Source organism: Sander lucioperca, chromosome 10 (genome assembly GCF_008315115.2).
Source record: "Sander lucioperca isolate FBNREF2018 chromosome 10, SLUC_FBN_1.2, whole genome shotgun sequence".
NCBI lineage: Eukaryota > Metazoa > Chordata > Actinopteri > Perciformes > Percidae > Sander > Sander lucioperca.
The window spans coordinates 8,805,328-8,833,280 of record NC_050182.1 but is presented as its reverse complement, the minus strand read 5'-3'; the positions used below and the strand labels follow the sequence as shown (position 1 = coordinate 8,833,280).

Sequence of the window (27,953 nt, the reverse complement as noted above, 5' to 3'; positions counted from 1 at the left end):
ACACCATTCTTGAACAGGATGATCAGCAGGGTGTCATATCTCTCACAGTATTAAACATTAAGCGATAGGAGTTAGGGTTTTAGAGCCTCGTCTTGGTGTTGAGGCCTGAGGTCAGTTATCAGAGTCAGTTTGTCAGTTAGTCCATCATGACATCATGTTAGCTGACAAATAACGCCTCCTTTCTTCCTCTCATCTTCCTCTCCTTATATTTGTACGTGTGTGTGCACATTTGTACTGTGTGCATTTGTACATGTGTCAGTGTCAGTTGATTGAGATTACCTTATCTGACAATTCCCCACTTTTCAGACTCATTCATTCTCCTTTAGCTGCTTTGTCATCCAAATTGAAGCCAGCAATCCCATTTAGCATCATCTTAAAATTAACTCCCATTCCCAGTTTTTCAACTATTCTCACTACTTTACCTTCTAACACAATTCAAGTCAGCAATCCAGTTTCCCAGTTTCCAATGGAAAATCTTCGGGAAATCGCTTAACATAGTTCAAAACAACCCCTCTTTGGGGCCATACTGTATCGCCATACTTTAATGTAGAAAAATAATTAAAAGTTTAAACCGAAGACACGACTTTGGCCTTTATTGGGCTGAATGGGCATTATGATATCAAGCACGGTTTCTACCAAATCACAGTTTATGTATTGTCCAGTTTTCAGACCGTTTCAGATTTTCCAATGTGTGTGTATGGGGTCAGAATGTTGAGAGTTAGAGTGGAGGACAGAGGGGGGAGCTGCAGTACGATTCTCTGAAATATTTTCCAAACAAATTGCCCTACACTTTTCACTCTTCATACATCATGGTTGGTCAAAATGTAGGAACATTTGTGCCTGTTGCAGACATGTTACTATGAAATCTACTGGACCTAAACTTTTGGCTCTGCTCATACCAACTGCTGATAGAAACAAGGAAAAAATATCTGGAAGGACGCAGACGGTTCCCTGTTTGTTACCTGCTCTGTGTTGCATACGTCAAACAAACACAACGACAACTTCTTGACATAATTCGGTCATCTATTATATGTAAATGTGTTAAATTTTAAAAGGTACACCTCTTTCTTTGGAACTTGACGCCAGGGGTCCTTGACCATGCATCAGACATTTGACGAGTAGGGAGTGAGACTGTGTTGAATCTTTTGGTGTTTGTTTCCATCTACTTATTGTACCCACCTTATGTCTTTTCTAAGTGATGCCCTGAACATTGTAGGAATTTGGTCCAAGTTCTTTGAAGCCTAAGGATGAGGGCAGAGCCTCAAAGCAGTCACCCTGAAACAGCTGTCCTCTCTCTGGACAGCTTTTTCTCAGCAATTCAAAGTCCTGGTTGAGGTATTTGGCCACCTGAGAGTTGGATCCTATCTTCTGCGATTTCTCTCGGCTGTGCTGAAGTTTAGCTGCAATGCAGGACATTTTAAAAGATTAAGACTTTCTGTCTTGTGTGTGTGTGTGTGTGTGTGTGTGTGTGTGTGTGTGTGTGTGTGTGTTTAGACAGGCTCTGTGCTGTATGTGCAGCTCCACTGTCTTCACACCCTTTATTGTTCATGCCAAACTGTCTCTGGCTCACCTGTCTCATTACTCTACCTCTGTCTTTGATTGATGGCCCGTGATTGGCCCAGATGTGAACCAAACAGATGAATGTGAAACGTGTGCTGGTCCACAAAAGATTAGATTGGTGGAATGAAATCACAATTATATTTATACCTCATTTGGTCCTACTAAACATCATAGTTACTGCAATTGCATTACTGCAATAATCTCTCCCCAACAATCATAAACAGTGAAAACTATTTCACCTCTGACTATTTTAACCATATGTGTCTGATCTGTGCAAGGTTTTATAAATTATAGTCTGATAGTCCAGAGGCCATAGTTTGTTAGTTTCTTTATTTTCTTTCATTTTACAGAAGTTTTGCAACAGCTAAAAGAGCCAAAACACCAACTAATAAGACAGAATTGTTCCCGCTGCACACCAAAAAGATTTAAAAAAAGGAATAATACATGTGAGTGATACAACATATCTCCATGTTTATGTTCAGCAAATATGATTCAAATTTACAAACACATTTTAGCCATTTTCAAGCATTTGGAACTTATAGAGTGCTTGTGAACTGTCATTGAGTATACTTAGTTTGTAAAAAATAAACGTGATTTTTTTGTGAATTCAATAAATGTATTGTTAATCCTCCAGCAGGTATCATCTCACTTGTCTTGTCTCCAGAGTCAGTAGATCGCCAGGCACAGCCACTGAGAGAGGAAACAACATTATACAGCAAGCTGTCTAAACTAGAAGTCCTGACAAACCAGCAGCTTTTGTTATCATCTTACACACCTGTTGCATATCCAGCTCAATCTTCCCTGTGTCAGCTCTCTCCAGAGTCTTAAACATTTCTGGTAGAGACAGAAAAAAAGGTTCTGGTAATGTAAACATGCCACCGCTCTCAGAGTCTACACATTAATATTAGATATACTGAATGGATAATGGTGTGTTTTGTGGACACTTACTGAAGAGCATTTCCAGTTTAATGAGACAACCCACAAAACTGTCAAAGTCTATGACATACTGAGCATCGGAATAACGGCTGACAATGGACTGCAGCACAGCACTGTTGACCTGGAAACCTGTGGAAGAAAAATAACCATCAGTTAGCATGATGTTCTAAAAGGTGTCAGATAATAACAGGGTGCTAATGGTAGAGTTACACAGCCTGGCCCACTCGTATTTGTTCCTGTGGTAAGTATACATGAATTAAATCTATGTGCAGGGAGGGAGTCCTCTAACTGGCTTATCCAGTCTGCCAGTAACTCCCAGGAACTGCCCACACACACACACACACACACACACACACACACACACACACACACACACACACACACACACACACACACGCACACATGGGTGCCTGTGGGGCTCAGTGGTCAAATACAACCCAGAAAAATAAGCATCATAAGTGCTGTATTTACAAAGCTGTATTTTTTTTCCATTTTTACAAGCATGTCATATTTTGAATATGTGTCTCATAACTTGATATATGTGTGTAAACTATAGTGGCATACTCTGTTCAAAAATAACTAAAGTATGCAGGCAACATATTTAAATAGCTGATTTTGATTCTTATCAGGAAAGCAAATGTTATCCCTGAATTTCAAGCTATAAAATGTAAACTTGCAGAGAACATTTTGCAGCAAAGCAGTAAGGTTATGATAAATAATGTAAATAAAGAAGGTCTTTTTCATATTCATGGCCATAATTTTAGTGTATGAGATTCCTCAGGTGATAACGTTTGTTACCTGCTTCAGTGGCGGCGCCTCTCATCTCGTGGGAGTTCATGGTGCCAGAGCTGTCTGTGTCATGTTTGTTGAAGATTGCCTATATGACCCAGGCACCCATGTGTTCTGTTAACAGATACAACCAGGTATAACAACCAAAACTCATTTCATATTCATACATTGCATAAATGACAACTTACCAGGTATTTCTGGATTTTGCTCCAAAGCAAGTTGAATTCCATCAGCCCCAATTTGCCACTTTCATCTTTCTGAGGAATGTTAAAGCAGCCATATTATGCTCATTTTCAGGTTCATAATTGTATTTTAAGGTTGTACCAGAATAGGTTTACATGGTTTAATTTTCAAAAAACACCATATTTGTGTTGTACTGCAGTGGTCTCTCTCACTGCTGCAGATCCTCTTTTCAGCTGGTCTCTGTTTTAGCTACAGAGTGAGACCTCTTTTCTTCTTCTTCTTCTGTACTATCTTTGATTGCACTGCACATGCCCAGTAGCTCAGATGTAGATCATGTCAGCTAGCTAGCTCCATAGACAGTAAAAGAAAGGCTGTTTCTACAACTTTGCTCAATTACAAGGCAGGATTAGCTGGGAGACTTCTAAATGAGGGCGCACATGGAAGTAGTTCTTTTGTAGATTATGGTGAACTTGTGTGTGTTGTAGCAGTGCTTTGCTATTGAGAACGAGGTAGCATGCTAGCGTTAGCATGCTAGCGTTAGCCATAGCGTTAGCATGCTAACGCTACGAGCTAATGGTTGCGGTTAGCCTGCTCGTTTCGGCTTGTGACATCACAAGCCGTGCTGATTTTGAACAGCTCACCCAGAGACTGAAGGCAGGACACATTCAGAAACCGTATCTCTCTCTAAACAGCATGGGTGGATTTTTTTCAAAGTTTGTATGTGTGGGGAAGCACCAGAGACACAACATAACACCCCAAATCCCAGAAAAAGTGATTTTTTCATAATATGGGCACTTTAAGGTTTATAAAAAGCTCATCCTGGATGATGAATTTAATTGATTGTTCACATATCTTAATTCCACACAGTATATTATAATGCACAAACTGCAAGTTCAGTTTCAAAACATCAGCTGTGGGAGGACAATTTATTCCTTAAAGAGGATACATCTAGCAGACTGACAATAAGGCGACCTGTCTCCAGGCTGAAGCCATCTGTCTTGATATCAGACCCTGCAAGAAAGAGACACAACATAGCTAGCTCTAACTCTTACAGTAAGTCAATGAAAATAAAAAGGCTACTTGTTCATGTATGTAAGAGATTAAATTTACTCACGCTGAGAGAAAACTTTGTTCAAAATTTCAACCAGTTCAATGTCCTGTTTGAAAAATGCACATTATAAGTTGTTTTACTGCTGGATTTGTAATCCAGGTTCAGAGCTGTTGATGTATTTCTTTTATCCAATAGTTCTCATGTTGACATACATTGCCATCAGTCTGCTTGAAGAGCTTCTTGAAATGAGGATCCACATCACTCTCAGATAGCTCCTCCTGTGAGACGGAGACAGTATGTTACTCATGTCAAATAGGAGAAGAACTGGCTCTTCAAATTTGATTCATTTTTTTTTTTTAAATATTGTTAAATGTAACACAACATATGTTAAACATTAAGTAATAATCATTTCAAATTAAATGTGACATGATATTTCATTTAATCTCAGTACTAAAGTGGAAAGGAAAGAATGCCTAACCAAAGCAAGAGCAGCTATATCATTCTGTGGATGTTCTTACCTCCTCTATTTGAATGTCAATGTCATCCTCCAGTGGACTGAAAAAAATAGAAATGCATAGCTTGAACACACTCTGTTGGCGTGCAATTACAGCAAAGCTCTGAGGTCTACATTAGCCTGCAGACATCAATCAGTCTGTATGTTACTGTAAGACAATACCTGGCTGCAGCCTTTTTCTCAGAGAACACTCTGAGAAGGAAGCTGCCATTCTTGTCAGGCTGGAAGGTCGAGGGAACAATGGCATATTCTCCTGGAGGAAGTTTAAAGCGATCACACACTTCCCGTGTGTTGGCGAAGGAGATCTTGGCCACACAGCTCTGTTCCAGCAGGACATCTGGACCCAGGTGAACATTGTTTTGGCCTTTGTACTGAAGAGTAACAGGAGAAAAGGCCTTTTGTAGATGAAACGTCAAAAAGCCACCCAGAAAATCACAATGCAATCAAGTAATACTCGTGATATTTGTGTTGTCTTTTTTGCATTTCAAATTTCAGAGAAAGTAAGGGATAAAACAGTTTAAATATATACCTGATCTGGGACCTGTAAAATGGAAACAGACAGAAGAAGTATTTTTTTTTTAAAAAATCAGTCAAATACAGAGCTCTGATTTCATGATAATGAAACATCAAATTATTCTGAGGCACCTTATAAATGTCAAAGCCAATGAACTCAAGTTTGCGGCCGAGCCTCTTCTGCTGTCGCCCATCCTTTTGCATGAGCCCAACCAGAAAGGTGCATCCATCCTTCCCATCCAGGGGATCATCATCCACATCCTCCAGGCGCACCACAAACTGAGGGTTGGACGAGAATGTGGCTGGAACAGACAAAAGTGTAATTCTTAATATGAAGTGTAACAGAACTTCTTGATCAGAGGTACATATGGTTCCTCTGTTACCTGGGAAATTGCGGCAGCCGCCTGCAGTAGAGCCCACCCTCCACATCCCTTCAAACTGGTAGTGGTTCCAGTGGCACACTTCATCACTTGTGAGCGTGTCTGGGGTCAAGTTACAGATCTGCAGCTGGGTGAACTGCTTGATAAAGTCTGAATAGGACATCCTGAGGAGAGAAACACATTTCTCAACAAAGAACATTGTGTCCATCACTTTTCCTAGTCTGAGCCTAAATGATGTAGTTCATTTGGTGATGGTGAAAATATGTAAATTATTACATTTATTCTCATGGAAATGAAAGGTTAAAGCCAATAGATTTACCAGAATTCTCCATCATCAGCCACATGGTTCAACTTTGATTTCTCATCTTGGCTGAGATGGTTCCATTCACTGGACCTAATTGTGATTTTTTTTTTTTTTAAATCATGCTTTTAGGATAATCCTGGAAATAACTAATGGTAGCTGATGGTTAATGGATCTAGAACGTAATTATCTACCCATCACTCCAAGGCCCAGTCCACTCCTTATAACCCCATGGGTTCCTCATGCGAACCAGCTGAACTGGTTTGCCTTGGAAATGAACCTGGGAGAGAACAACAGCAGGCAATGTAATTTACATGCAGTTTAAAAAAACAGCATAATGTGACAGTTTAGATAATCATATACCTCCTCTGCACCAGTGACTGAGTATGCATGTCCCTTGAAAAGATTAAGAGCTGTACGTTTCTCTACCTCATTGGCACTGGTGGTCTGAAAACACCAAGAACAACACTTCAATCTGATGACATGAGTACTTTACTTCTGTTGGTGTGTTGGCTTGCAGGTAAACATGCAAATCTGTATGAAAATAAGCAAATTACTATGAAAATAAGACCTACTTTAATAGAGCAACCAAGCAATGAACCCAGGCTCAGGGCCTTCTGCATGATTTGGAAGAGCTTCGGTGGAGTTTCTTCTAAGGTGTATATTTCTGCAATCCCTCCTGTGAAATCCTCCAAACCCTCAGTAGTGTTTCCTTCTATCAGGGCCTCATAGCTGCCATACAACCTGTCAGACACAGAGGGATGTGACCAGATTTACCAACTATATATTGTACATTTTCACTGGATTAACATTTTGATGAATCAAAAAAAGAACGATCCATACTTGGCGTAGGCCTTCTCCAGCAGCGCGCTCCAAAACTCTGAGCGCTCCGCTGAGTGAACAAACAGCAGCTTTTTTTTTCTTGTGGGTAAATGGTCATCGATCACCACTTCCACCCACTCACCAAACTGCCAGAACTGAGAAGAAAATATTCCCATCAGTAAACTCAATGTCAAATACTTTTATGACTCATGAGCAAGTCAATTGTGTGATCCTAGAATATTGTTTTGTTATGTTCTGTGCTCTGCATGTCACAGCATGGCAATATAGGGCAACTGAGTACCAAAGACAAAAGTACACTATTTCATTGTTTTGTTTTTAACCTATTACCATGAGCCATCATTTTATGGTTATGGTTAAGTCAGATAAGAAGGACATTTGTCTGACCTGGAAGTGAAATATCCCGGCGTAACCTTCAGTAAAACTCTGTTCCTGGGGCACCACGCGAGCCAGGATCTCCTGGTTTAGAGTCAGACAGGTTATTGCAGCCAGAAGCCAGCAGTCACCTACACAGTAAAATCAGAGACATGATCTGAGATTGAGCAGTATGTGGCATTCACCGCAGTGCAGCAGGTGCTGTAAACTGTAAAAATCCAAAACACCCCATCCATCCATCCATCCCTTCCTTCATTCTTTGCCCTCACTTACCCAGCTTTCCTTGGCAAATGTCCATCCTTGTGGCTCCATCATCAATGAACTTTGGGTTTGAGCACAGCTCCTATATAGAGGACCAAACAATCACAGACAGTTGAACATTGAGAGCAGTCTTGAGAAATCTTTCCTTGGATTGTCCAGTATCACACTACTGAGACAATAGGAGGAAATACAGTTCAATGATTTAGATCTGATGACTGCGTTGAAAATAAAGAATACCCCTATGAAAATAATTCACAAACACATAATTCAACACATTTAGGTAAATTCTCTCCCAGAGATTATTCAACCTGGTCTCACAGAATTCCGTGAAATGAACACGGAACCTTAACCGAAAATCTGTGACAGTTTCACAGAATCGCCGAAAATTCCGTGACGGGCCCACGGATCCGATGCCTATGTAAGTCAATGACAGACATCATCCGTGGTCTACGCTCAGATTCCCTGATCACAGCACGTTTCTTTCTGCCAGTCGGGCTGCAGCAGTGAAGCTGTATAACTTTGTTATTATTGGTATTTGTAGCCCAATAACCGCTGTTTTAATCAACATTTATTCACCAGATCTTATCATGGTTTATTTCTATTTCTTTTAATGTTATTATTTCGGTCTATTTCGGCCAGGAAAGCTGGATTGCTTGTTTGTTTATTTATATTTTTTAAACTATAACGCTAGATCTATCAACATTTATTTAGATGTTGTCATAGTATACATTTCTTTATTTTAATAATATTATTTTGGTCTTATTACCGGTGAAATATTACAGTATGCTGTAATACAGAACATTACGATATGATCCGAGCTACTGACACGCATTCAAAGCCGATATCCCACAATGCAATGCGGGCATTCATTCACAGAATCGGGCAGCGATCAGCTGGTCTTTAACGCCAGTATCGCTTCAATGTACATATATAATATAATATAATATACATATATAATATAATATACATATATACAGTCAGTGGTTTAGTCACCAGCAACAACACGTTGCTCAGCTTTGTTCCATTAAGTTATTCACCGTAATAACGTTTCAAAAAATCCGCGGAAAACTCCGATAAGATAAAAAATACATAATATTCGTAATATTGATGTTTTTGTCTGACGTTGTATTTGAGGATGTAAACAATGAAGATATTAATAATAATAAAATACAGTTTCATGTATTTGTCTCATGTATTGTGTGTTCGGCCGGCCGGCGGTGGCGGCAGTCTGAAATGGAATGAAGCCAGCAGCCACGGCAGACAGCAGAGACACAGGAGTCCAACATGTCCCCCCACCCTCCCCGGAAGAACTACAAATACACAAGCTTTGTAACAGCTTCTGGGGCCTGTCTATAGTGGGAGTTGTAGATTTTAAAGATATTGGTATATTTCTCATAATTACAAGTTGGTAGTGTAGAATTATGGATACACCCTGAGGTTTTTTGGGATGGGGAACACACTGGTGTCATCAGATTTTAAAAAATATAATTGTTGAATAGGTGAAAATAGCTTATTACCACATTTGACAGTGCTTACAGTGAATAAACTTTGGTGACCATATCTCCATGACAGCTGAGGTCCAAAGCTTTCTAAACCAGCTGGTCCTATGTGTCTAGCACCTTCTATAACAGCTGGTCCTATGTGTCTAGCACCTTCTATAACAGCTGGTCCTATGTGTCTAGCACCTTCTATAACAGCTGGTCCTATGTGTGTAGCACCTTCTATAACAGCTGGTCCTATGTGTGTAGCACCTTCTATAACAGCTGGTCCTATGTGTGTAGTACCTTCAATCCAATCCAATCCAATCCACTTTATTTATATAGCACAATTTAAACAAACACAAGGTTTCCAAAGTGCTGCACAAAAAGATAAAACAGAAATAAATAAAATAAATAAAACACAATATGACAAACACCATACAAATATGCAAGTATACACATAAGATCAACACTCTACCAGGAGTTAAAAGGCCAAAGAAAAGAGGTGAGTTTTAAGTAGATTTTTAAAATTAGACAGAGAGGAGGACTGTCTAATGTGCAGAGGCAGTCCATTCCAAAGTTTTGGCGCTGCAACGGCAAACGCTCGGTCCCCTCTGAGCTTAAGCCGAGCTTTAGGCACCGTCAGGAGCAGCTGGTCAGCTGACCTGAGAGATCGGCTGGGAGTGGAGGGGTGCAGCAGCTCAGAGAGGTAAGGTGGGGCAAGGCCATTCAAAGCTTTAAAAACAAATAAAAGAATTTTAAAATGAATCCTCAAATGGACAGGCAACCAGTGGAGTGAAGCTAAAATAGGTGAAATATGCTCGTACTTGCGTGTGCCAGTTAAAAGACGTGCAGCAGCATTTTGTACCAGTTGCAGCCGAGCAATGGAGGACCCACTAGCCCCTATATAAAGTGCATTACAGTAATCCAGCCGAGTGGTCACAAAGGCGTGGATTACTGTTTCAAAATGCTGTCTCTGAAGGACTAGTTTGATTTTTGCCAGCTGCCTTAGCTGGAAAAAGCTGGACTTCACCACAGCTTTAATCTGGTTGTCAAATTTGAGGTCTGAGTCCACTTTTACCCCCAAATTTGTCACAATAGGCCTTTGATACTGTGCAAGAGAACCCAGATCAACTAGGGGGGGGGTCACAGACGAGCCACCAAAGACCATGACTTCTGTCTTTTCTTCATTAAAATTTAGAAAATTTAAAGACATCCAAGCTTTAATGTCGTGTAAACACTGTAGCAGTTGGTTAACAGAGTAGGAATCAGACTTTTTAAGGGGAAGGTAGATTTGACTGTCGTCCGCATAGCAGTGAAAAGAAATGCCATGTTTCCTGAGAATGGAACCAAGTGGGAGTAAATATAGAGAAAATAAGAGAGGGCCAAGCACCGAGCCCTGTGGGACCCCACATGAGAGAGGAGCAGTGGAGGACACAGAGTCATCAAGGCCGACACAGAAAGTCCGATGTGACAGGTAGGACCTGAACCGTTCCAGTGCTGTGCCACCGGCGCCCACCCACTGCTCCAAACGAGCAATGAGGATGTCATGGTCCACTGTATCAAATGCTGCAGTCAAATCTAAAAGTACAAGGATAACACAGTGACCAGAGTCAGTAGCTAAAAAGATATCATTAAAAACTCTTAAAAGCGCTGATTCTGTGCTGTGCAATGCTTTAAAACCAGATTGAAAAATTTCAAGAATATTTTGTTCATTTAAAAAGTCCATCAGCTGGGAATATACAATCTTCTCAAAGATTTTAGAGAAGAAGGGCAATTTGGAGATAGGCCTAAAATTTGTCAAAATAGTAGGATCCAGCCCAGGTTTTTTTAATAAAGGCAGCACAACTGCATGTTTAAGATTTACCGGGACTACTCCAGAGAAAAGACTGCTATTAATAACTGTGAGACAAGATGGCCCAACAGTGGTAAAAACCTCCTTAAAAAATCGAGGTGGGACAGTATCATCCGGAGAACCAGAGGGCTTCAGATGACCCACAATCTCCTGCACAAAAGACAGGGTCACAGGCTCAAACATGTCAAACACAGCAGGGCAGGGAACAAACACCGAAGGATCAGAAGTAGAAGGTGAAATAAGTGCTCTGGTAGAAGTGACTTTATCAATGAAGTAGTGAAGAAAATCCTCACACACAGCAGGAGAGGCCTCAATTACAGTCTGTGGTGCATTTAGAGCCGAGTTGATAACTTTAAACAACACACGGGGTTTACAACAGTTAAGAAGAACAATATCAGAAAAATATTTTCTTTTAGCCTCTTTCACAGTGGATTGGTAATGACGCCAGCAATCCTTCAATATTTGAAAAGAGACTTGCAATTTATCCTTTTTCCACTTTGGCTCAGCTCTTCGGCAGTCCTGCCTGGCAGTGCGGGTTGATTCATTCAGCCAAGGCTCTGATTTGGCTTTCTTCTGCCTGGTCTTTAATGGAGCAGCAATGTCTATAGCAGTTTGACAGGTGTCGAGAAACCATAAGTTAAGAGCCTCTGTATCCTCACACACAGACTCGGGAATGACGCAGATCTGGCTGAAAACTGCGGAGAAGTGAGCAGCAGTGGAGGGGTTAAAAACTCGACATCTGCGAGCAGCAGCGCGAGGTTTAACTGTGTGACAGCAAACAGCAGCTTCAAAAAGTACAGGCATATGATCCGAGAAAAGAGCGTCACAGACCACCAGGTTAAGAACAGGCAAACCATAAGATAAAACAAGATCAAGTGTGTGACCACGTTCATGTGTAGGCCCAAGTACAGACTGCACCAGATTAAAAGAGTCAATGATGTTTAAAAAGTCTCGCGCCAAAGGGTTTTCAGGGCAACACACATGAATGTTACAATCTCCAACAATAAGGACCCGGTCATATTTGGGCATAATATCAGCCAAAAACACAGAAAATTCTGTTAAAAAGTCTCTGTTGTATTTGGGAGGCCGGTAGACCACAACACACAGCACCGTGTGAGAATGCCCCAGCTCAAACAAACTGAGTTCAAAGCTGGTGAAGAGGGATGACAGCGATAACTGTTTACATTTAAAGTCACTCTTAAAAACAGTTGCAATGCCTCCTCCACGACCAGACATCCGAGGAGAGTTAAAAAAGCAGCACTCATCAGGTAAAAGTTCTGTGAAGACACTAGACTCACCAACACTCAGCCAGGTCTCGGAGATAAAGAGGAAATCCAGTTCCCGGGATATGAAGAAGTCCTTAAGGATAAATGATTTATTCGCAAGCGATCTGGCGTTTACCAGGCCAAACCTAGCAAGAGCTGGCGGATCAGGGCGAACAGCCGACAAGGAAGCCCGACACAGAGGCCGCAGGTTCCCCAGATTTACTCCGCGCCAGCGGAGACGAGGAGAGCAGGGTCCGCGGGGGCGGAACACCACATCCGGGCCCGCCACCGGCACCAACCAGGCAGCGACAGGGTCCAGCGAACGTCAAGAGGTACAAAGGCGAGGCCCCGCTCCACATCCACCCCGATCACGACGTACCAACCCAGCCCTCAGCCTCACAAGATAGCCACCACGCCTACCCCGCCTACCTACCTTCTATAACAGCTGGTCCTATGTGTGTAGTACCTTCTATAACAGCTGGTCCTATGTGTGTAGTACCTCTATAACAGCTGGTCCTATGTGTGTAGTACCTCTATAACAGCTGGTCCTATGTGTGTAGTACCTCTATAACAGCTGGTCCTATGTGTGTAGTACCTTCTATAACAGCTGGTCCTATGTGTGTAGCACCTTCTATAACAGCTGGTCCTATGTGTGTAGTACCTTCTATAACAGCTGGTCCTATGTGTGTAGCACCTTCTATAACAGCTGGTCCTATGTGTGTAGTACCTTCTATAACAGCTGGTCCTATGTGTGTAGTACCTTCTATAACAGCTGGTCCTATGTGTGTAGTACCTTCTATAACAGCTGGTCCTATGTGTGTAGTACCTTCTATAACAGCTGGTCCTATGTGTGTAGGACCTTCTATAACAGCTGGTCCTATGTGTGTAGTACCTTCTATAACAGCTGGTCCTATGTGTGTAGTACCTTCTATAACAGCTGGTCCTATGTGTGTAGTACCTTCTATAACAGCTGGTCCTATGTGTGTAGTACCTTCTATAACAGCTGGTCCTATGTGTGTAGTACCTTCTATAACAGCTGGTCCTATGTGTGTAGTACCTTCTATAACAGCTGGTCCTATGTGTGTAGTACCTTCTATAACAGCTGGTCCTATGTGTGTAGGACCTTCTATAACAGCTGGTCCTATGTGTGTAGTACCTTCTATAACAGCTGGTCCTATGTGTGTAGGACCTTCTATAACAGCTGGTCCTATGTGTGTAGTACCTTCTATAACAGCTGGTCCTATGTGTGTAGTACCTTCTATAACAGCTGGTCCTATGTGTGTAGTACCTTCTATAACAGCTGGTCCTATGTGTGTAGTACCTTCTATAACAGCTGGTCCTATGTGTGTAGGACCTTCTATAACAGCTGGTCCTATGTGTGTAGTACCTTCTATAACAGCTGGTCGTATGTGTGTAGTACCTTCTATAACAGCTGGTCCTATGTGTGTAGGACCTTCTATAACAGCTGGTCCTATGTGTGTAGTACCTTCTATAACAGCTGGTCCTATGTGTGTAGTACCTTCTATAACAGCTGGTCCTATGTGTGTAGTACCTCTATAACAGCTGGTCCTATGTGTGTAGTACCTTCTATAACAGCTGGTCCTATGTGTGTAGCACCTTCTATAACAGCTGGTCCTATGTGTGTAGTACCTTCTATAACAGCTGGTCCTATGTGTGTAGTACCTTCTATAACAGCTGGTCCTATGTGTGTAGTACCTTCTATAACAGCTGGTCCTATGTGTGTAGTACCTTCTATAACAGCTGGTCCTATGTGTGTAGGACCTTCTATAACAGCTGGTCCTATGTGTGTAGTACCTTCTATAACAGCTGGTCCTATGTGTGTAGTACCTTCTATAACAGCTGGTCCTATGTGTGTAGTACCTTCTATAACAGCTGGTCCTATGTGTGTAGTACCTTCTATAACAGCTGGTCCTATGTGTGTAGTACCTTCTATAACAGCTGGTCCTATGTGTGTAGTACCTTCTATAACAGCTGGTCCTATGTGTGTAGTACCTTCTATAACAGCTGGTCCTATGTGTGTAGGACCTTCTATAACAGCTGGTCCTATGTGTGTAGTACCTTCTATAACAGCTGGTCCTATGTGTGTAGGACCTTCTATAACAGCTGGTCCTATGTGTGTAGTACCTTCTATAACAGCTGGTCCTATGTGTGTAGTACCTTCTATAACAGCTGGTCCTATGTGTGTAGTACCTTCTATAACAGCTGGTCCTATGTGTGTAGTACCTTCTATAACAGCTGGTCCTATGTGTGTAGGACCTTCTATAACAGCTGGTCCTATGTGTGTAGTACCTTCTATAACAGCTGGTCGTATGTGTGTAGTACCTTCTATAACAGCTGGTCCTATGTGTGTAGGACCTTCTATAACAGCTGGTCCTATGTGTGTAGTACCTTCTATAACAGCTGGTCCTATGTGTGTAGTACCTTCTATAACAGCTGGTCCTATGTGTGTAGGACCTCCTGTTGCTAAATGACAAGCCTTCAAACATGTACTGGGTTCAAGGTTCAGAGGTTAATATTTCAAAGCAGGAGTAATGTATCCTCTTCAGACTGACATATGTTACTCTCCAGGTTGAGAAGTTTCCAACGATGTGTTTGATAAGTCCTACAACAACGTTTTAATTTTTACATATCATGGAGACCAATTTGCAGGTGATACTTGATTGTCCCCAGAGGGACATCTGCCTTGAGTTCAAATGCTTCACACATAACACTTGACATATTGTTTTATCATACAGCTGACATATACTTACAATAAAAAACAACATAAAGTGATATGTAATCACACTGAAGCACATCACACAGCCACAATCTATTACTCATCTTTCACAGTGACAAGAGCATCCTACACACAACCCTATATGCATCATATCATGAAGCTATTCCACAACCAGCCTTAAGCAACATTATTTAAAGTTTTAATTGAGGTAGGTCCAAATTAGGCCGATAGTTTAGAAATATTTAGTTTACACTGGGGTGCCAGCAGAGGATAAGAGCTACTTGGCATGGAGAATAAAGATCAGACCATATTAGGTGCTTGTCTGGAGAGACAACCTTCAGTCACCTGACAACCAAACTTTAAATGAGATGTTTTTAGATACTGTCATGCTTTCTGACATATGAATATGCTCTGTAATGCAGCCTTGTATAACATAAACCCTCTGATTCACCGTGTCTGCTCTAAATGATAACACACACATTGAACACGGGCCTTCCAGCCAGGTGATGTCCACATGAACACCAAGGAGCCTATAGGAGCAGAGACGATTAATTGGTTCATCATTTATGACCTCTGGTACCCTCCGACCCATGTCACAACGTCACAAACTCCTCAGTTTGTGAAAAAAATGCCAAAACACATGTTGTATATGTACACAAACAAAGCTACATGCTTCCTAAAACTAGTCCCTTCTTAATTTTGAAGGTTATATGGCTACAAGCTGTAACCACGGTGATTGATATGAGGATCATCTTCTGAATATAACAATTAATATGTTAGGCCTACCATAAATTGATATTTCAAAAAGTCAGTTATTTGCTCATTTTGTGTTTCTCTGTTCTGTGCACCATCCAATATTACCAGGTTCATATTGTGGAATCTGTTCTGTATGTCTGAATGATAAATGGTGCTAATAAAAAACGGAACTAAAAAAAAGTAATTTATTTAAAACAACTAATAATGCAGTGTGATGTTAAATCAAAGTAAGTCCCACACATACATATGCTCATGTTTTTTTTCCCTTTAATCTTTGTTATTAACATTCATCAACCACAAAATTAGAAAATTGCGTTTTTAAATAATGATACATGGAAAATAAGATTAAAAAAAGAATGCTTCTCTTTGTAAGTAGTAATTTTTTAAAATTATTTAAATATTCAAAAGAACCATGAAATTAAATTGGAAGCAAAATATGTCATTCTTAATTACGATAACAAAAACAAAACAATACATAGAATTGTCAACTTATTAATTCTACCAGGTAAATTTCATATCCATAAAGCAACGTTTTTTAAATCTTTTTTTTTTTACTTTATTAAGTAAGGTTGTAATGTTCCCTGGTTGGAAATTATTTTTTTGTATATGATGCCGAATTGTTCTACACTATACTACATGTTTGTAAGGTTTTGCAAGTAAAAAAAAAAAAGATTTGTTGTCACAATACATGAGAAAAATACATGAAACTGTATTTTATTATTATTAATATCTTCATTGTTTACATCCTCAAATACAACGTCAGACAAAAACATCAATATTACGGATATTATGTATTTTTTATCTTCGTCTCCGCCGAGCGGGACGTACTGCGTCACTTCCGGAGTTTTCCGCAGATTTTTTTAAACGTTATTACGGTGAATAACTTACTGGAACAAAGCTGATCAACGTGTTGTTGCTGGTGACTAAACCACTGACTGTATACTGTATATTATATTATATATGTATATTGAAGCTATACTGGCGTTAAAGACCAGCTGATCGCTGCCCGATTCTGTGAATGAATGCCCGCATTGCATTGTGGGATATCGGCTTTGAATGCGTGTCAGTAGCTCGGATCATATCGTAATGTTCTGTATTACAGCATACTGTAATATTTCACCCTAACCCTAACAAGACCGAAATAATATTATTAAGGGACCGTTCGGTATTTATGGAATGGACCACCGGAGGAAAATAGGGGAGGGTCATGTCTTTCTATTTGTTGTTGAGGGGAGGGTCATCCAACATTTTTTAGTCTGGGTGGGGGGTCAATCAACTTTTTTATTCATGAAAAGAGCAAAATTTCAAAGTGGCTTGTTTGGTGCATATTTATCCATGTAGCTCTTAGTCTCGGCCCCCTAGCAGATGGTCTGACCCCATACAGAGTTTGCTGGGGGGGGGCCCCCTGGTGGCTCAAACAGGTAATTGTATTGTTTAAAACATTTGTGGAATAATTATATCTGGCATGACCAGATATTAAATAAATATCTTAAATAACACAAAACAACTAAATGGTGATAGGTAATACATCTGATTTCATATACTGCTTTGGTAAAAAAAAAAGACTGGCGATGGGAGCAGCAGGACGCAAAAAACGAAAGTTACTGTTGCACTAGTCTGGACATGTTGCCGTGCCAACCTTGCAATAAAGGTTTCCTAAATGCCATGTATATACATGTGATGTCAGCTTACTAACTGATTGCGGGTTTTGTGTAGATTTGGACTTTTATACGTTTATTCCACTTTGTTTAAACGGTGAAGTGGAGAGGCCTCGTTCACCTGTTTGGAGCTGGCTGGTGAATGTGACGCTCGTATCAGCCTTGCTGGATACACCGTGACTCTGTTTGTGGATCTACTGATCACTGTGGATTACTTTTCTTTCCGTGTCATTGGATTATGGCAAAATAGGGATCTTTTTTCTCAACGTGTCTTAACGTTTTATGGTGTGACTGCGCTTGGTTTCTGCGTTTGGAGAGGCATCTCAACAGACTGTAGGTCCAACACTGATTGTTCACTGTTACACACTGTTTAGTTGAATTTAAGCGTCTGTCTATTGCATTCCAAAACAGCCGTGCCGCGATTGGATTTCATAAGGGCGAATTGTTAAATTGTTACAATGTAACTTAAAATCTGCTTTAAAAATAAACATATGTGTTCTGGAATATAATGTTCAGCTTCAGCAGCTTTACCTATGTGCTAAAATATACACTGACTGAGGAAGCCTAGTGACCAGTCCATAGCAACCAGTGTCGGATTGGTTATATCCCAGCATCCTTTGCTGAATGGTCTCAATGTTTTATTATTTTATTTCATGTGAATACTAGTTTACTAGAGGAGTAACTTAGTATTTGAAGTAATGCAGTAATGCATGAAGTGTGCATTTAGTTTCCATGCTTATTGTGTTTCCACAACAATGTTAGTGAGTAAATCTACTGAAATGGCCCCCACACCATAACAGAGGAGTGGGATGTGTAAGATGAGAATGCAGATGTTAACTCCTGTACATCATGGCTGTAAAAATCAAACAGTATCTGACTTCTTTGATAAGTGCAAACTTGCACGCAAGGGGAGGGTCATTCCTTTTTTTCAAATCATTTTGCAGGGTCATAGGAAAATTATTACTGACGAGGGGAGGGTCACGTCTTTTTAGGTTAGAGACCACAGAACTCCTCCGGTGGCCCCTTAATTAAATAACGAACAGTCCCTAAAATAAAGAAATGCATACTATGATAACATCTAAATCAATGTTGATAGATCTAGCGTTATAGTTTAAAAAATATAAATAAACAAACAAGCAATCCAGCTTCCCTGCCCAAAATAGACCGAAATAATAACATTAAAAGAAATAGAAATAAACCATGATAAGATCTGGTGAATAAATGTTGATTAAAACAGCGGTTATTGGGCTACAAATACCAATAATAGCAAAGCTACACAGCTTCACTGCTGCAGCCCGACTGGCAGAAAGAAACGTGCTGTGATCAGGGAATCTGAGCGTAGACCACGGATGATGCCTGTCATTGACTTACATAGGCATCGGATCCGTGGGCCCGTCACGGAATTTTCTGCGATTCCGTGAAACTGTCACAGATTTTTGGTTAAGGTTCCGTGTTCATTTCACGGAATTCTGTGAGACCAGGTTGGATTATTACTATGGTGAATAGTAATACAGTATGAGGCTTGAGTTTAAACTTCTGTGGCCATCAAGTGTTCTGATCGCGATGCAGAAAGTAACGAGGGACAGCTACTCTTTTTTATTTATATTGGTTTTTACTTCTGCTTTATAAAGTCCTTTAAGTTTAAAAGATTAAATATTCGCAATTCAGTAAATGAAAGAAAAACAATAATTAATGTCAAGTTAGTGACAATGTCACCAACACCACAGTGTTCCTTATTTGTTTGGTTAGTTTTCATTGCTGTGTGTTTTTTCTTAGAGGCTTCCTACCTTTGGCCTTTTCCAAACAACCCCCTTGGTTTCTTCTGAGCCTGGTCCCAGCTTCTTGTAGCCCAGTGATGTGGGCTCAGCTGGGAAGAAGTTGTCCTCAAACAGGCGTCCACTCTTCAAACACTGCTCGCGCAGAGTCTCATAATCCTGCTGGGAGAACTTCACTGCTTTCTTGTTTGTGCCAATGCCTTGTTCCCTGTCCTGCTGACGGGCCAGTCGATCTGCCGTGGATGTCATCCTCACCTTGTGTAGTGTATATAGCCCTCCTCTCTGTGAGCTGAGTTGGGTTGATGTCTGCTGCCTTTGTCCCAGCCTCCTATATACAGCTGCCAAAGGTGAGGGGGGGATAGGGTGGGATCACAGACAGAGAGGGGTCTCTAATGGACAGGTGAGGTGAGCAAAACAGACAGCAGCAACCCTAAGCAAATCTACAACGAGATGGCTGTGGCCACAGCCGAAATACAATCAGAGACACATCTAGAGGCAACTTGAAGCACCACTGTCATGGCCTCATTTTGATTGTGTTTGTGTGTGTTAGGTAAGGTTTGTTACATCGTTACATTTGATCTGGTAAGTTTTGGTTTCACACTGCAGTTATGCAAGTGAACTAAAGATCTATACGTGACAAAAAAAAAAACTACGTCCTGCCGTCATCACATATGTGAGCTGTGTCTCCAGATACTTCGAATTGATTGGTTTGTTGACGGGCTTCCCAGTCCTAATGTATCCTCTCTCTGTGTCGGAGTTTTTTCATCTGACTGCTGCTCTCCCCGACTGACTGCTGCTCTCTCCTACTGACTGCTGCTCTCCCCGACTGCTGCTCTCTCCTACTGACTGCTGCTCTCCCCGACTGCTGCTCTCCCCTACTGACTGCTGCTCTCCACTACTGACTGCTGTTCTCTCTTACTGACTACTGCTCTCTCCTACTGCCTGCTGCTCTCCCCTACTGACTGCTGCTCTCTCCTACTGACTGCTGTTCTCTCTTACTGCTGCTGCTCTCCCCTACTGACTGCTGCTCTCCCCTACTGACTGCTGCTCTTTCCCCGACTGCTACTCTCTCCTACTGACTGCTGCTACTCTCTTACTGACTGCTGCTCTCTCTCCTACTGACTGCTGCTCTCTCCCCGACTGCTGCTCTCTCCTACTGACTGCTGCTCTCTCCCCGACTGCTGCTCTCTCCTAATGACTGCTGCTCTGCCCTACTGACTGCTGCTCTCCCCTACTGACTGCTGCTCTCTCCCCGATTGCTGCTCTCCCCTACTGACTGCTGCTCTCTCCTACTGACTGCTACTCTCTCCCCGACTGCTGCTCTCTCCTACTGACTGCTGCTACTCTCTTACTGACTGCTGCTCTCTCTCCTACTGACTGCTGCTCTCTCCCCGACTGCTGCTCTCTCCTACTGACTGCTGCTCTCTCCCCGACTGCTGCTCTCTCCTACTGACTGCTGCTCTCTCCCCGACTGCTGCTCTCTCCTACTGACTGTTGCTCTCCCCGACTCCTGCTCTCCCCTACTGACTGCTGCTCTCCCCTACTGACTGCTGCTCTCCCCTACTGACTGCTGCTCTCCCCTACTGACTGCTGCTCTCTCCTACTGACTGCTGCTGCTCTCTCCTACTGACTGCTGCTCTCCCCTACTGACTGCTGCTCTCTCCTAATGACTGCAGCTGTCTCCTACTGACTGCTGCTCTCTCCTACTGACTGCTGCTCTCCCCGACTGCTACTCTCTCCTACTGACTGCTGCTGTCTCCTACTGACTGCTGCTCTCTCCTACTGACTGCTGCTCTCTCCTACTGACTGCTGCTCTCTCCTACTAACTGTTGCTCTCTCCCACTGACTGCTGCTCTCCCCTATTGACTGCTGCTCTCTCCTACTGACTGCTGCTCTCTCCTACTGACTGCTGCTCTCCCCTACTGACTGCTGCTCTCTCCTACTGACTGCTGCTCTCCCCTACTGACTGCTGCTCTCCCTTACTGACTGCTGCTCTCTCCTACTGACTGCTGCTCTCTCCTACTGACTGCTGCTGCTCTCTCCTACTGACTGCTGCTCTCTCCTACTGACTGCTGCTCTCCCCTACTGACTGCTGCTCTCTCCTACTGACTGCTGCTCTCCCCTACTGACTGCTGCTCTCCCCTACTGACTGCTGCTCTCTCCTACTGACTGCTGCTCTCTCCTACTGACTGCTGCTCTCTCCTACTGACTGCTGCTGCTCTCTCCTACTGACTCCTGCTCTCTCCTACTGACTGCTGCTGCTCTCTCCTACTGACTCCTGCTCTCTCCTACTGACTGCTGCTCTCCCCTACTGACTGCTGCTCTCTCCTACTGACTGCTGCTGCTCTCTCCTACTGACTGCTGCTCTCCCCTATTGACTGCTGCTCTCTCCTACTGACTGCTGCTCTCTCCTACTGACTGCTGCTCTCCCCTACTGACTGCTGCTCTCTCCTACTGACTGCTGCTCTCCCCTACTGACTGCTGCTCTCCCTTACTGACTGCTGCTCTCTCCTACTGACTGCTGCTCTCTCCTACTGACTGCTGCTGCTCTCTCCTACTGACTGCTGCTCTCTCCTACTGACTGCTGCTCTCCCCTACTGACTGCTGCTCTCTCCTACTGACTGCTGCTCTCCCCTACTGACTGCTGCTCTCCCCTACTGACTGCTGCTCTCTCCTACTGACTGCTGCTCTCTCCTACTGACTGCTGCTCTCTCCTACTGACTGCTGCTGCTCTCTCCTACTGACTCCTGCTCTCTCCTACTGACTGCTGCTGCTCTCTCCTACTGACTCCTGCTCTCTCCTACTGACTGCTGCTCTCCCCTACTGACTGCTGCTCTCTCCTACTGACTGCTGCTGCTCTCTCCTACTGACTGCTGCTCTCCCCTACTGACTGCTGCTCTCTCCTAATGACTGCAGCTCTCTCCCTGGCTGCTGCTCTCCCCGACTGCTACTCTCTCCTACTGACTGCTGCTGTCTCCTACTGACTGCTGCTCTCTCCTACTGACTGCTGCTCTCCCCTACTGACTGCTGCTCTCTCCTACTGACTGCTGCTCTCTCCTACTGACTGCTGCTCTCCCCTACTGACTGCTGCTCTCTCCTACTGACTGCTGCTCTCCCCTACTGACTGCTGCTCTCTCCTACTGACTGCTGCTCTCCCCTACTGACTGCTGCTCTCCCTTACTGACTGCTGCTCTCTCCTACTGACTGCTGCTCTCCCCTACTGACTGCTGCTCTCCCCTACTGACTGCTGCTGCTCTCTCCTACTGACTGCTGCTCTCTCCTACTGACTAATGCTGCTCTCTCCTACTGACTGCTGCTCTCTCCTACTGACTAATGCTGCTCTCTCCTACTGACTGCTGCTCTCTCCTACTGACTGCTGCTCTCTCCTACTGACTAATGCTGCTCTCTCCTACTGACTGCTGCTCTCCCCTACTGACTGCTGCTCTCCCCTACTGACTGCTGCTGCTCTCTCCTACTGACTGCTGCTCTCTCCTACTGACTGCTGCTCTCTCCTACTGACTGCTGCTGCTCTCTCCTACTGACTGCTGCTCTCTCCTACTGACTGCTGCTCTCCCCTACTGACTGCTGCTCTCTCCTACTGACTGCTGCTCTCCCCTACTGACTGCTGCTCTCCCCTACTGACTGCTGCTCTCTCCTACTGACTGCTGCTCTCTCCTACTGACTGCTGCTCTCTCCTACTGACTGCTGCTGCTCTCTCCTACTGACTGCTGCTCTCTCCTACTGACTGCTGCTGCTCTCTCCTACTGACTGCTGCTGCTCTCTCCTACTGACTGCTGCTGCTCTCTCCTACTGACTGCTGCTGCTCTCTCCTACTGACTGCTGCTCTCCCCTACTGACTGCTGCTCTCTCCTACTGACTGCTGCTCTCCCCTACTGACTGCTGCTCTCTCCTACTGACTGCTGCTCTCTCCTACTGACTGCTGCTCTCTCCTACTGACTGCTGCTCTCTCCTACTGACTGCTGCTGCTCTCTCCTACTGACTGCTGATCTCTCCTACTGACTGCTGCTCTCTCCTACTGACTGCTGCTCTCTCCTACTGACTGCTGCTGCTCTCTCCTACTGACTGCTGCTCTCTCCTACTGACTGCTGCTGCTCTCTCCTACTGACTGCTGCTCTCTCCTACTGACTGCTACTCTCTCCTACTGACTGCTGCTCTCCCCTACTGACTGCTGCTCTCTCCTACTGACTGCTGCTGCTCTCTCCTACTGACTGCTACTCTCTCCTACTGACTGCTGCTCTCCTCTACTGACTGCTGCTCTCCCCTACTGACTGCTGCTCTCTCCTACTGACTGCTGCTGCTCTCTCCTACTGACTGCTGCTCTCCCCTACTGACTGCTACTCTCTCCTACTGACTGCTGCTCTCCCCTACTGACTGCTGCTCTCTCCTACTGACTGCTGCTGCTCTCTCCTACTGACTGCTGCTCTCCCCTACTGACTGCTACTCTCTCCTACTGACTGCTGCTCTCCCCTACTGACTGCTGCTCTCTCCTACTGACTGCTGCTGCTCTCTCCTACTGACTGCTGCTCTCCCCTACTGACTGCTGCTCTATATTTTTTTTCCTCGTCATGTTTGGATGTCTATCGGTAAGGGGGCACTGAGAAGGTCAGACTCAAAAGGAAAAAAATGATGCCCTGAATGTACTTTGAAAAGTTGACTGACAATTATGAAACAACCGTCTCTATGTGAGGAAAGCTGTGAAAGGCTAGCCTGGGAAAAATCTGACTGCTTGCTCTCTCAAACTTCCGGCAAATTTGAGATTTGCTCTGCAACGACCTGGCGACCTGACCAAACTGCACAGCAGCGACGGGTGCCTGCAGCACCTCAGAAATATTTGTTTGTTTGTAGTTGATGTTGTTTTCTTTTCTTTACACAAACCCAGTTATCAACACCAGCATAGATTTGTAAAGGGCTGATTGAGGAGAGAAGTTGAATGAAGCCAAGATGCGTTTAACAGGACTTTTCCTTATCTACCTGGCAATCCTGCTGTTGCCTATAGCCATCCATTCACAAATTTTACGGGGCTACACGGCAGAGCAGATCGCTTCAATACATGGAATTCTCCACTACAGCCGAGACGAGCTCTGGCAAGTGAGGGAGCAGTGTTACTGCGGGATCTTTCCACTCGACTTACCTGAGGAATGCAGGAGAGCAACGAAAACATAGAGGAGAAGAGGACAGCACGGAGGGGTGCAACAGCGAGTCCGGGCCCGCGGATACAAGCCACCTCTACCCACGGTGATTCTGGCAAACACCCGCTCTCTGCCCAAGCAACTCACGGAGCTAAAGACTGCAGTGAGGTATTGCTCAGAGTACAGAGATAGTTGTTTGCTGTGCTTTACTGAAACGTGGCTCAGGGAGTCTATTGACAATTCTATACTCAAGATTACGGGATTTAGCGACCCTATAAGACTGGACCGTGATCCACAGGTGACGGGCAAAAAACTGGGTGGGGGATTGTGTGTTTACATTAACCAGGAGTGGTGTAACAATGTCACACTCAGATACTCTCATTGCTCGGAGGATATTGAACTTTTATCCCTGTCATTTAGGCCTTACTACCTGCCAGGGAATTTGGCCAAGTGTTTGTGACTGTTGTATATATCCATCCCGTGCTAACATCAAGACCGTGGCAAGCATAATTTATGACACAGTGGCCAAGTTAGAAAATATCTCACCTGATGCGCTCAAAATTATACTTGGAGATTTCTATGGTTGTTCTATAACATTTGTACTGCCTAACTACTACCGATATGTCAACTGTCCCACGAGAGGAGAAAAAACACTCAACCTATGTTTTGGGAACATAAAGAGGCTTATGAGGACTACGCAAAACCGCCACTGGGGGATTCATCTCGTTCCGTATTACAAACAGAAGCTTAAATCCAGCAAGGTAAAGATAATTAAGAAGTGGAGCGATGAGGTGATTGAGAGCCTTAAAGGCTGTTTTGACTGTACAATATGGGACACCTTATTCAACGCTTGCAGGGATCTGGAGATATTAAACTCCGTGGTGACAGATTATGTTCAGTTTTGTGTGGACTGTGTAATTCCAGATAAACACATTAAAGTATTTCCCAATGACAAACCATGGGTAAATAAATAACTTAAAGTAGCACTAAAAAGGAAAAGGGAAGCTTTTGAACAAGGGGATATGGCCCAGATGAAGGTTGTACAAAGGGAGATAAGGCATTTAACCAAGATGTGTAAGCATAAATATAAACTACAGATTGAGGCAAAAATGAGGGGTAATGACTTAAAACAGGCATGGCTGTACACACTGATAGGGAAGGAGGTGAGGAGAAGCCACATTAACACAAATGGAGATGACCTGACCCTTGCAAATGAACTAAATACACTTTATGCCAGATTTGATACATCAGATTTCTCCTCAGAGCGTAATTCTATCAGACAACAACTTCACTGTGGCCCCCCCCTGGTTGTACCAGCTGAGGAGGTGCAAAGACTCTTCAAAAAGATTGATCCAACAAAGGCAGCTGGTCCTGATAAGATCAGAGGAAGGGTCCTAAAGGAGTGTAGGGAACAACTTAGCCCTATATTTGGGCAGAATTTTCAAATCTCTCTTGACACACATTACATTCCAAAGGCCTGGAAAACCTCACTGATAGTGCCGGTACCAAAAGTGACAAAACCATCTGCCTTACATGACTATCGTCCAGTTGCCTTAACATCGATTGTAATGACAAGTCTTGAGAAGATTGTCTTAAAACATCTTCTAGGAGATGTGCAAGGGCTTATTGACCTCTACAGTTTGCATAAAGGACAGAAAGGAGCACTGATGACGCCCTATTGTATATGCTCCATAATATTTATTGTCATCTTGATCAGCCCAAACAATATGTACGTGTGTTATTGATAGACTTCTCATCTGCATTCAACACCATTAGGCCTCACATTAAGATGGAGAGGCTAGTGCGGTTGGGAGTGCACAGTGACGTCATCAGATGGTTGAGTCCTCTCTGACTGAGTGCAGTGTGTCAGAGTAAATGATGCAGTGTCTTCTCCCATTATTACAAACACAATGGCTCCACAAGGAAGTACATTCTCCCCAGTCTTATTTACCCTGTACACTAATGAATGCAGGAGCAACACACAGGAACATGTTACAATAAAATTTGCTGATGATACAGCGATGTAGGTTTGAGACGGGACAACGATGAAACCAACTACCGGGCTCTGGTAGATCAGTTCATAGAATGGTGCAGGTCCAGTTGTTTTCTGCTAAACACAAAGAAAACTAACTGTGCGTCGCTTAGTGTCCACTCTCGCTGTAAAAACCTGTGCAGCTTCAGGTTTATAAAGGACGCGCTCTGCTGTCGACATGCTGCAGCAGATGTGTCCCGTTTGTGCTCTGTGTATTTCTGCCGTAGTTTCAGTTTTCCACCTCCGACGTAGAGTAACGTTCAGCCACTTCCCTAAACTTTGTCTCACTCAGAGACCAGAGACCCAAACGGGGCTCTGAGTCTGTCAGGAGGTCTGAGATCTACCGTCTCAGCAGAGATATCACATAATGCACAGCAGACTACGGTGCAGGTGGATTATTTTCTGAAATATTGTGACTTTATTCTTATAATAGCCTGTTATCACTTTATTTTTCTCAAAATATCAGTCCACCAAACCTCAGAGAACACAGATGGGATGAGTTATATTTAGAATGTAAAGTTTTGAACATGAGCAGAAATCTTGCTCAAACACCTGAAATATTAGCCTACAGTCCAGAGGTTTATTAATAAATTAAAATGAATAATGTATCATTGAGGTGAATAACTGTCATATGCACTTTAAGGAGGTTACTTCCTCAACAAAAGACGCAAAAGAGGAGGGAGGAGTAAATGATGCCTAGGCTACATGTGTGCTGATCCAAAGGCCTAAGAGCCTTACTGCAATATTTTATAATCTAAGTTTAAATTTGAAAACCACTTTGATGAAGTGAAAAATAAAGCTTAGTCCTCACAGCTGAAACAGAATCAGAGGAGTTTAAATGTGTCAAAGAGAGAATAATAATGTAAAGTATATTTACCTGAATGACAGGAGAGAGATGAGTTCTAGAGTCAGCAGCAGGAGAGATACCTGGAATATCACATCATAACACACTACGTTACATCACAGGTAACTTCTTTAGACAGAAGGTTCTTTAGAAAAACAATCGACAAAAGGACCAAAATTGTCAAATAAGTGACAAAAAGTAAAAACATAGCCCTAATGACAAAAAATTGTCAAAAAAACAAAAAAAACACCAACAGAAAAGTCTAAAAAAGGGCCCAAAATGTTAAAAGAAAGTGACTTAATTGTTGAGGAGGGAAAATCATCGAAAAAAAAAACAAAAACATGAATATAGTGACAAAATGTCAAAGAAATGATTGTAAATTGTATTTTTTTTTTTACGTAAATTGCCAACAAAAGTTGAAAAAAACGCCCAAAAAAAGTTATTAATAAAATGACTTAAATGTTGGATAAAAAGAAAAAAAAGTTAAAAAAAAATGTCCAAAAACCAACAACATAAATTGAATTTTCTTTTTAAATTCGACCAAAATGTTAAAAAAGTGACAAAAAAGTTGAAAAAAAATAAATAAAAAATCGTCAGAAAAACGTTGAAGATTATAAAATACTAAAGTTGGAGAAGAGTGAGAGTCTTACCGAAGAGTTGGTGGAGAAAGTTTCAGGTACGAAGGTCCAAAAATGTATGA

The 27,953-nt window shown here is 42.9% G+C and overlaps 1 pseudogene; it reads right to left on the bottom strand.

Moving 5' to 3' along the window:
* Positions 1 to 1,870: 1,870 nt before the first annotated feature.
* Positions 1,871 to 27,953, bottom strand: LOC116058503 (annotated as a pseudogene).